At 45.6% G+C, this 10,637-nt stretch overlaps 1 long non-coding RNA gene across 1 annotated transcript in view; it reads right to left on the bottom strand.

Moving 5' to 3' along the window:
* Positions 1 to 403: 403 nt before the first annotated feature.
* The window catches only part of LOC140468578 (uncharacterized), a 34,624-nt gene continuing 24,390 nt past the window's right edge, over positions 404 to 10,637 (bottom strand). The window contains exon 3 of the long non-coding RNA XR_011955705.1: positions 404 to 1,400. This is a non-coding gene — a long non-coding RNA (uncharacterized lncRNA). The remainder of the gene's footprint in view (positions 1,401 to 10,637) is intronic.

Below are 10,637 nucleotides of genomic sequence, written 5' to 3'. Positions count from 1 at the left end.
AGATGCTGCCTGACCTGCTGTGCTTTTCCAGCACTACCCTCTTGACGCTGATCTCCAGCATCTGCAGTACCCACCTTTCTCCTAGATAAGCCAACATCCTTCCTGCTTCCATGAAAAGCTTTTGTGGCTCTCACTGACTCCACCAAGATCAATGGGAATTGATTCTGGATGAACGCTGTTTGCTTGTGGCTTCATAATGGAGCCTGAGATCAATCCAAAAAGATATTTTTTGCATCATCAAGGGATTTTTTGCTTCCATCCACAACAGCTCCCAAATTAATCCCTGCCTCCACTCATATTTGATGAAACAGCCATTCCATCCATTGTTTCCCCTGAACCCTCGTAGCCAGCACGAGATCGGCCGAACACCAGATTACAAACTCCTTAATTTACTTGGCACAAATTTATTCCATTCTCTTCGTTTACATGTCCAAACAAATCCCAATAATCCCTGATCATCTGGTGACAACAGAAACCAACGCGGGCGTATTGTCCTCCACATTCGCGATTTTACAATCTTACCATGCATTCAAAATTTTCCACGGCCATCCATTGATTTCATTACTTTTTAGACTGATGTGAATCTTGTTTTATAACCTCTATATGAACGTGTTTGATGTCCTGCAGTGCTGGAAATGTCACCAGCTGGTGTGATGGTAAAAAGTAGTTATAGATTGCACTGCATTAAATCAGATAAAATGGCAGATAGGAATGACAGAAACAATAGTAAGTCTAAAGATTGGGAACAGTTTAGCAGCCAACGAAAGCTGATGAAGAAACCTCTCATGGGAGGGAACGAATATGAATGCAGTCTGCCCTTGAAGCCAAGATCCCTCTTATGTTCCCAGGCCATTACCATTCTCATTTGTCACTTCGCAAACAACACATGCGAACCTATTTGTTCATTCCAGTCCTGCCATATGCAAACTGCCTGTCTTTTGGAGTTTGGTCCGACTCCATTACTGGTCCCCTTGTCTCTGATAAATGCTGCCTGTCCTCCTGAAACAGGTGTCCAGCCACATGTCCAACCATCCAATTATTCCACTTCAATTCGCACCAGCACAAGGGACTGGCAGTGATCCTGAGATTACTTTGTTACCGATCCTGTTTTTCAGTCTGAGGTTTTGCTGCCTGATATCTGTTTATGGGTCACATTCCCGTCTTCCTACCCAGGTTTTTAATACCGACAGGGAGCGTTAGCTCTCTCTTTTGATCCTGCCCCTGCAGAATTACCGGCAGAATCCAGTGAGTAAACCAGAGCTCAGTCCCCATATTGAAACAGTAGCTGCCTCTTTAGTGAAGAGGCATGGTATCTGGTGGCATTTAATCAATTTTTCACGATGTTCATTGTCACAGATGAGGCCAGTTGAGGCGTTTGTTTGTGGATCTAGGGCTAAGACCTGGAATAAATCAAATACAGTGATTCTAACATTGAAATTAAAGACAATTCTGCACACAAATAATGCCTAAACACTTGAGCTCTCTTCTGTACATGGCCGTTCCTGCGTGATTCATTGTTTTATTTTAAACGTGTGTTCAGGAGAGTTGGGTTAAATGAGGATGTGAAAAATTCTGACAATGATGGAAAATGGAGCATTTGGAGATGGCCATCAATGAACCTCAGCGTCAGTGAATAACAGAACAGAATCCAGGGACTTCAGTGTCTCAAAAACAGCAAAGCTCAAAGAACTGAGCCTTATCTTTTAAAGTGATCATTTTCTGGAATCAACATTAGATCAGAACATCAGTATCTATGTTGTTTCACTCACACATTCATGTGAAGTCTAATCTATTTGCTTTAAATTTGCTTTACATTTGCAGTTAGGCACAGTTATGCAGCCGTTCACAAACTTGTTTTTTTTATAAGCAGTCCTACTTTTGTACTGTAACACATTAGAACATAGAACATAGAACAGTACAGCACAGAACAGGCCCATCAGCCCACGATGTTGTGCCAAACATTGATCCTCATGTAAGGTAAACCTAATCTAGGAACTCTCAAATTTCTGTGACCATATGCATGTACAGCTGTCTCTTAAATATCCCCAATGACCTTGCTTCCACATCTGCTGCTGGCAACGCATTCCATGCTCTCACAAGTGTCTGCGTAAAGAACCAGCCTCTGACATCCCCTCTGTACTTTCTGCCAAACAGCTTAAAACTATGATCCCTCGTGTTAACAACTTCTGCCCTGGGAAAAAGTCTCTGGCTATCAACTCTATCTATGCCTCTCATTATCTTATACACCTCAATTAGGTCCCCTCTCTTCCTTCTTTTTTTCCAGTGAAAAAAGTCCGAGCCCAGTCAACCTCTCTTTGTAAGATAAGCCCTCCATTCCAGACAGCATCCTGGTAAGTAGCCTCTGAACCCTCTCCAAAGCATCCACATATTTCCTATAATAGGGCCACCAGAACTGAACACAGTACTCCAAGTGCGGTCTAACCAAAGTTTTATCGAGCTGCAACAAGATCTCACGGCTCTTAAACTCAATCCCCCTGTTAGTGAAAGCCAAAACACTTTCTTAACAAACCTGTCCACTTGGGTGGCAATTTTAAGGCACCTATGTACCTGCACACCAAGATCCCGCTGTTCTTCCACACTGCCAAGAATCCTGTCTTTAATCCTGTACTCAACTTTCAAGTTCGACCTTCCAAAATGCATCATTTCGCATTTATCCAGGTTGAACTCCATCTGCCACCTCTCAGCCCATCTCTGCATCCTGTCAATGTCACGCTGCAGCCTACAACAGTCCTCTATACTGTCAACGACACCTCCAACCAGTGTGTCATCTGAAAACTTGCTAACCCATCCTTCAATCTCCTCATACAAATCATTAATAAAAATTACAAAGAATAGAGGCCCAAGAACAGAGCCCTGTGGAACACCACTCACCACTGACTTCAAGGCAGAATATTTTCCTTCCATTACCACTTCTGTCTATGTCTTCTGTCAACCAGCCAATTCTGTATCCATACAGCTAAATTTCCCTGTATCCCATTCCTCCTGACCCTCTGAACGAGCCTACCATGGGGAACTTTATCAAATGCTTTGCTTAAATCCATCGACCACTCGACCCTCATCAACTTTTCTAGTCACATCCTCAAAGAACTCGAAAAGGTTTGTGACCTGCCCCTCACAAAGCCGTGCTGACTGCATTTAATCAAGCCATGCTCTTCCAGATGGTCATAAATCCTATCCTTCAGAATCCTTTCTAACACCTTGCAGACGACAGACGTGAGACTGACTGGTCTGTAATTGCCCGGGATTTCCCTATTTCCTTCCTTGAAGAGAGGAATTACATTTGCCTCCCTCCAGTCCTCAGGTATAACTCCAGTGGAGAGCGAGGATGCAAAAATCTATGCAAGCGGCAAGCCAATCACATTTCTCGCTTCCCAAAGCAGCCGAGGACAAATCTGGTCTGTCCCTGGTGACTTGTCAATCTTAATGTTTGTCAAAATTTTCAGCACATCAGCTTCCTCAATCTCTATCCATTCCAGCATGCTTACCTGTTCCTCAATGATTTCATTCACTACAAGGTCCTTTTCTTTCGTAAAGATGGAAGCAAAAAACTCATTTAGGGCTTCTCCTACCTCCTCAGACTCTATACACAAGTTCCCTATCCTATCCCTGATCAGCCCTACTCTTATTTGATTCTGTCTTGTGTGCTCCAGCATCACAGACCTTCACTTCTGAACGTTACATACCCTGCTGCATTGTTTATACAGAGACAGCTGGATAAGGACATCCTTAAGTATGCTGATAGAAACAAATCGACACCTCTATGATTCAAACTCTGAGATCCAACACAAGATGAAAGGGAAGAATCTATCCACCCACAGATCATCATAGCCATACAATTTGAATATAACATGCATATAATAGTGTTTTTAAAATGTAACAGGTTTTAAGAAATTTCACTGAATTCCTATGGACAGAGAGCCCTCGACAGTAGTGAATAGCTAGCAGGGATGATTAAATACCAGATGCAGATTCGTCAGTATTGGAATGCTGTGGTAAGCCCAAGGATAAAATATAAGGGTGCCTGGGAAACATCATGAGATCATGGGAAGCGCTGGGATTGTCCATCACTCCATACAGTCACATGATCAATTTGATTGAATATGGGGGCGGCACGGTGGCTCAGTAGTTAGCACTGCTGTCTCACAGCACCAGGGTCCCAGGTTCGATTCCAAACTCAGGCAACTGTCTGTGTGGAGTTTGCACATTCTCCCTGTGTCCGCGTGGGTTTCCTCCGGGTGCTCTGGTTTCCTCCCACAACCCAAAGGTGTGCAGGTCAGGTGAATTGGCCATGCTAAATTACCCCTAGTGTTAGGTGCAGCATTCAGAGGGAAATGGGTCTGGGTGGGTTACTCTTCAGAGGGTCGGTGTGGACTAATTGGGCTGAAGGGCCTGATCCACACTGTAGGGAATCTAAACCTCATCTAAATAACAATACAATTGGTTTGCAATTGTCGAGGTGGAGGAAGTGAGGACTGCAGATGCTGGAGATCAGAGTTGAAAATGTGTTGCTGGAAAAGTGCAATAGGTCAGGCAGCATCCAAGGAGCAGGAGAATCGACGTTTCGGGCATGCGCCCTTCTTCAGGAATCAATTGTCCAGGTGAGTTAAAATAAACGGCATGCGTTTTCCCTTTGTTCAGTGAAGAAGCTTCTAGACACCCCAGAGGCTTCTTCCCATCGGCGTAACATCAATAAACTTTGACGCTCAAAGTGGACTCAAGATTTTCTGCGATTTATTTAGTCATTCCAACTCAACACATGCAGAACACAAGGGGCCCATTGGCTCGATCACGCCTGTGCAGACTTCCTGAAAGGTGTATCAAATTAGCTCCGCTCCACAATCTTTCTGCAGAAATCATTAACTTCCCAACATCAGATAGTTACTGAAATCTATGATTAAAGTTATTATTGTATTTGCCTCCACTGCCCTTTCAGGCAGTAAATTCCAAATCAAAAGAATCTGCTGTAATAAAGCAACTCTTCTCATTTCTCCCTCGGATTATTTTGCCAATTCTGTATTATTAGATTCCCCACAGTGTGTAGACAGGCCCTTTGGCCCAAGTCTACACTGACCCTCCGAAGAGTAACCCACCCAGACCCATTTCCCCCTCTGACTAAAGCACCTAGCACTATGGGCAATTTAGCAAGGCCAATTCACCTGACCTGCACATCTTTGGACTGTGGGAGGAAACCTGAGCAGCCACAGGAAACCCACACAGACAGTCACCTGAGGCTGGTGCTGTGAGGCAGTAGTGCTAACCACTGAGTCACCGTGTATTCTCTGGTTCCCATCTCTCCTCTCAATACGAATAGGTTATTCTCATTCACCTCAGCATGGCCTCAGCTCGATCAAACCTCCTGGTTAAACCCGTCCTGATGTAAGGGCAACACTACAGTCCCTGCTCTTTCGTCATCACTGTAGACCCTACTTTTGGAGTATGACATTTGGCATCGAAACCACGGGAATGGTGGCGGAGAAAGAGAGAGAAGAAGTGAGAAAAAAAGAGTGGAAGACAGAAACAGAGAGGGGGCAACTAGAGAGATTTAGAGAAGGGGACAGACAGACAAAAAGAGAGACAACAAGAGAGGCTGCCTGAGAGAAAGAGAGAGAGACAGCAAGAGAGAATGAGAGAGAAGGGAAGATGGTGGTGGAGTAGGATGCTCCAACCAGATCTCCTGCACTCTATCCTTTCTTTTTCTTCTTTTTGTCCTCCCTCTTTCCTCCTTTCTCTCCCTTGCCTCTGAATCCCGACCTCTGAAGCGCATTCAGTGACCAGGGGATGGGGGTGGGGGGGGAGGGGGGAGGGGAAACCAGTGACCAGAGACTGGAGGGAAGAGGGAAGGGACACCAGGGACCAGGGGCTGGGGGGAGGGGAAACCAGTGACTGGGGGTTATGTGGGAGGGGACACCAGAGACCGGGGGCTGGGGAGCAGGGGACACCAGTGACTGGGGGCTAAGTGGGAGGGGTCACCAGTGACCGGGGGCCAGGGGGACGGACACCAGTGACTGGGGACTGGGGGAACACCAGGGACCGGTGGCTGGGGATTAGGGACACCAGTGACCAGCAGCTGGGGGCGAGGGGACACCAGTGACTGGGGGCTAGGTGGGAAGGGACACCAGGCACCGGGGGCTGGGGGGGGAGGGACACCAGTGACCAGCAGCTGGGGGCGAGGGGACACCAGTGACCATGGGCTGGGGGGAGGGACACCAGTGACTGGGGGATGTGGGGAACACCAGGGACCAGGGGCTAGGGGGCAGGGGACACCAGTGACCGGGCTGGGGGGTAGGGACACCAGTGACCGGGGGCCGGGGGAGGGACACCAGTGACTGGGGCATGGGGATCACCAGGGACCGGTGGTTGGGGGTTAGGGACACCAGTGACCGGTGGCTGGGGAGGAGCACCAGGGACCAGTTGCCGGTGGGGGCACCAGTGACCGGAGGGCGGTGGAGGGGTGTGGGGAGCACGAGCTGTGGCCCAGTGAGAAGCAGGGGGTCAGATTTACTGGAGGTCCGCTGCATTGGTACTTTGGGGACTACAATCAATACTTTGGGGACTGACTGTGAGATTTGTCTTTTTAACTTCACTGTGTTTTTTTCTGATCAATGTCTGTACTGTGTCTGGCTGTGATCGAACCTTTTCTCTTCATTTCTCTGTTCTGCAACTAAGGATTGTACCGAGGTACTCTGTACCTAAGATGGCACTCGCAGTGGTGATTTATAAACTTTTCACTGGTCTCATGTGAGTACACGCGACAATAAAGCTAACTTCATTCAATTTGAGAGAATACAAGGACAAGCTGCCAATGACAGGGAGAAGAATGAGAGAGAGAGAAGGAAAGATTGCGAGTGTGACTGAAAGACAGAACAAAAGAGAGACAAGAGGAGAGACTGTGGGAGAAACAGACACAGAGAAAAATGGAAAAGGGAAAAGCGAGCAGGAAGAAAGAGACAGAGAGAAAAGGGGACAAGTCAGTCAGAGACAAGCAGGAGTTCAGGAAAGACACAGAGAATCTGATAATGCTATGCAGTACTCAGCATTTCAGCAGATCCCAGCTCTCTCTCTCTCTCTCTCTCACACACACACACACACACACACACTCGCTTTCTCCCATGCGGCAGACTGTATCATCCTGTGTTTGTTTCATGAGGTTAAGGAAACACAAACACACAAACCCCCAGGTCTGACACTCAAACCCCGCTCTCATCCCAAATCCTATCTCGTTCAGTCAATTTCCAGCTCCCTTTATCTGGTGAGACTTTGTGAGACTACAGAGGGGAGGTGGGGGGGGGGGGAGAGGGAAAGTGCAGTATGACCCTTCCCTGCCCATGTCCCTCCCACACATACAGATACAGCTGCTGTTTCAAACCAGCCACAACACATTTATTTAAACAAGGGTACACAGGCTTCTGCATCCTGGGAATATTACTTTTTTTCCCAGAGGGGAACACAGAACTTTTACACAGACCAACACAAGGTGTGAGTGTGACTGAAATGAACCAGTCAAGTCAACAAGTTTACTCATTTAATGAGTTTCCGAGGATGGACATCAATCCATTTCACAAATTAATTCAAAGTGGTTACATGGATCTGTTCTACAAGTCTGTTAATTGTATAAATGACCATGGGATTTTAAACAGATTCACCTCTGCCTGACAATAGCCTGGGACTTTCTCATCGACATTACATTTGGGAATGAGCTGATTGGCACAGATTGTGTTACAGATGGTTAAACTCAGGACTGTCGGTTACTACGCACAGATTCTGCATAGGGAGTTGTGTTTCTGTGTGTCTAGATTTTGGGTCAGTGCGTGTCTGCAAGTGTTTGTCTCTGCATTTGTGAGTGTATATTCACGTGTGATTCTATCTCGTCTCTCTGTGTCTGTGCCTCTGTGCCTGTATCTGTGCGTGTCGCTCTCTGTCTGACTGTGTGTGTGGCTATGTATATGTCAGTGTGTCTCTCTGCATATGTGTCTCTGTGTAATGGGCTCTCTGTTGTTTTGGGGACTGTCCCCATTGAAATGGGGTTAAATTCCCCCTTCGATCCGTCTCTTTGTCTGTTCTTGAGTTTTAAATCATATAATGCTCTTAGTCATGTTGATCATTGTGTGTGGATGCCTAACTCTGCCTGCAATGGGACACAATTTGTCCTGGAGTGAAGTTTGTCCCTCTTGTGTTTAAAGTAATACAATGCCACCCTCTGCTGGCCTCCGTGGCAGATTTCTTTGCTGGGACAATTTGCTCCTATCCCTGTTCATTCTGTTATTTCTGACCAGTCTCACAATGAACTGTGTGGCGCAAAGGTATGCGCGATGACGTCACCCCAAGATGGCCGCTCCCACGGAGAAAGACTGACAAGTTGGAAGCGGAAGGAGGCACGAGGTGACTCGGGCCAAGGCCGTGAGACGAGTCAGAGTGGCTCCCTCTGGCGGCGAGAAGGAGGAATAGGCAGCAACTGATTGAATGAAACTGGTTTATTTGAAGAAATATCACACTGGGTACTCTATTCTCCTGTCAGTATTTTGTAACAAGACAGCACCTGAATAATACCAGGATGAATTACTTCCATGTACTAATACAAAACATGTGTCTTTGTTAGGAATTATTGAAGTATAAAAACGTATAACATTATTGTCTATCGTGTCCAGGGATGTCATGGAAGGAAATTCCTGATGCTGGGCTATTTAACTGGTCTCACTGACATTCAAAGTCATTTTTGAAAACGTCCCCAGATGCAACTTCCCTACTCCTCTGTTCAAGGTTCTGTTTGAAGAAATATAGGCAGCTAGTTAGGGTGCTATTTCCAAATGCCTTTTCTTAATGGTCATAGAAACAATGGGACTGGTCTATTTTCCCTTGATGAATTTCTTTGATCAAGGAAAGATGTCTACTTCAGTGTTAATTCCTGAAATGATCCCACAGATCTCCAACATGACATGTTCATAATCATTGATATGGGATAAATCACAAACATGATTACATCAACTAAAGTGAGAGAATGTAGAGCATTTCAGCACAGTACAGGCCCTTTGGCTACCAACGTTGCACCGGCCTCTGAAACCAATCTGAAGCCCATATAACGTACACTATTGCATTATCATATATTTAGTTATCCAATGATCATTTAATGCCCGAAATGTTGGCAAGTCTACTCCAGTTGCAGGCAGTGCATTCCACCCCCTTACTACTCTCTGTGTAAAGAACCTACCTCTGACATCTGTCCTACATCTGTCACCCCTCAACTTAAAGCTATGTCCCTTTGTGTGAGCCATCGCTATCCAAGGAAAAAAGGCTTTCACTGTCCACCCTATCTAATCCTCTGATCATCTTGTATTAAGTTAATACTTAACCTCCACTCCAACGAAAAAGAGCCTCAAATCCCTCAGCCTTTCCTCATAAGGCCTTCCCGCTACAGCAGGCAACATTCTGGTAAATCTCCCCTGCATTCTTTCCAATGCTTACATGTCCTTCCTAAAATGCAGCAACCAGAACTGTACTCAATACTCCCAAGTGCAGCCGCACTAGAGTTTTGTACAGCTGCAATATGACCTCATGACTCCTAAACTCAATCCCTCTATCAATAAAAGTTAACACGCCATATGCTTTCTTTACAACCCTATCTCCCTGGGTGGTAAATTTCAGGGATCTATGCACATGAACACCGAGATCTCTCTGCTTATCTGCACAACCCAGAATCTTACCATTGGCCAAGTACTCTGTATTCCTGTTACTCCTTCCAAAGTGAATCACCTCACACTTTTCTCCATTTTTCACCTCTCAGCCCACCTCTGCAGCTTATTTATCTCCCTCTGTAACTTGCAACATCCTTCTGCACTGTCTATAATTCCACCGTCTTTACTCTCATACACAAATTTACTAACACATCCTTCTACGCCCTCATCCAGGTCATTTATTAAAAAGACAAACAGCAGTGGCCTCAAAACTGATCCCTGAAGTACACCACTCGTAACTGAACTCCAAGATGAACATTTCCCATCAACCAACACGCTCTGTCTTCTTTCAGCCAGCCAATTTCTGATCCAAACCGCTAAATGGCCCTCAATCCCATGCCTCTGTATTTTCTGCAAATGCCTACCATGGTGAACCTTATCAAACACTTTACTGAAATCCAAATACACCACATCAACTGTTCTACCTTCATCCACCTGTTTGGTCACCTTCTCAAAGAACTCAAAAAGTTTGTGAGGCACTACCTGCACTTCACAAAATAATGTTGACAATCCCTAATCAAATTATTACTTTCCAGTTCATTATAAATTCTACCTCTTTGAATCCTTTCCAACACTTTACCCACAACTGAAGTAATGCTCACTGGTCTACAATTACCAAGTGTTGTCTCTACTCCCCTTCTTGAACACAAGGACATTTGCTATTTTCCTCTCTTCTGGCACTATTCTTGTAGATAATGATGACATAAGGATCAAAACCAAAGGTTCCACAGCCTCCTTCCTACCTTCCCCTAGAATCCTAGCTTAAATCCTATCCATCCCAGGTATTTATCTATTTTCATACTTTGCAGAAGTGCTCACACCACCTCCTTGTGAACCTAAATCCCGTCTAGTCTGATTGTCTATTTGTCAGTATTCTCCTCGATAACA

Source organism: Chiloscyllium punctatum, chromosome 47, assembly GCF_047496795.1.
Source record: "Chiloscyllium punctatum isolate Juve2018m chromosome 47, sChiPun1.3, whole genome shotgun sequence".
Taxonomy (NCBI): Eukaryota; Metazoa; Chordata; class Chondrichthyes; order Orectolobiformes; family Hemiscylliidae; genus Chiloscyllium; species Chiloscyllium punctatum.
Note: the sequence above shows the minus strand (reverse complement) of the source record. Positions and strands in the feature narration are given on the sequence as shown.